Source organism: Dama dama, chromosome 11 (assembly GCF_033118175.1).
Source record: "Dama dama isolate Ldn47 chromosome 11, ASM3311817v1, whole genome shotgun sequence".
Lineage (NCBI taxonomy): Eukaryota > Metazoa > Chordata > Mammalia > Artiodactyla > Cervidae > Dama > Dama dama.
In genome coordinates, this window is record NC_083691.1 from 39,932,319 (window position 1) to 39,932,834 (window position 516).

The 516-nt window shown below is 38.8% G+C and overlaps 1 non-coding gene across 1 annotated transcript; it reads right to left on the reverse strand.

Annotated features, from left to right (window-relative positions):
- Positions 1-241: 241 nt before the first annotated feature.
- On the reverse strand, positions 242-314 carry TRNAS-ACU (transfer RNA serine (anticodon ACU)). Its single transcript has one exon. It is a non-coding gene; the product is annotated as a tRNA-Ser (tRNA).
- Positions 315-516: the final 202 nt, after the last annotated feature.

A 516-nucleotide genomic window follows, 5' to 3' on the forward strand; every position in this document is an offset into this window, starting at 1 on the left:
TTGTTTCCCTGGGGAGTTCTGTGCTGGTGTTTGCAGAAACAGGTGTTATTTAGCAAATGCCTTTGTGGCTTTGAAAAAGTCATAATTGTTTGTATATTTTGTGATTGTTTTGGACCAAATTGCTTTATTTAGCTGCTAATATTTTTCTCACGTGGGGCCATTAGCATATCAAGTGGTCTTTTTTTGTTTGCTTGTTTTAATTTGACTGTGCCAGGTCTTAGTTTTGGCACATGGGATCTAGTTCCCTGGCCAGGGATTGAACCTAGGCCCCCTGTATTAGTAGCACAGAGTCTTAGCCACTGGACCACCAAGGAAAGGCCTCAAATGGTGTTTTTGAATTTACAAAGATTTTGCACACTGATTCCGCAGATGTATTCATTTACTTATCCATTCATTCACTTATTTTTTTAATACAAGGTCAGATACAAGGTCACTACTCTAAAGATGCCCATAGAGCCCAGATATGATTGAGCATCTCTAAAATGTCGAGCACAGTATTACAGTGTCATTTAATCA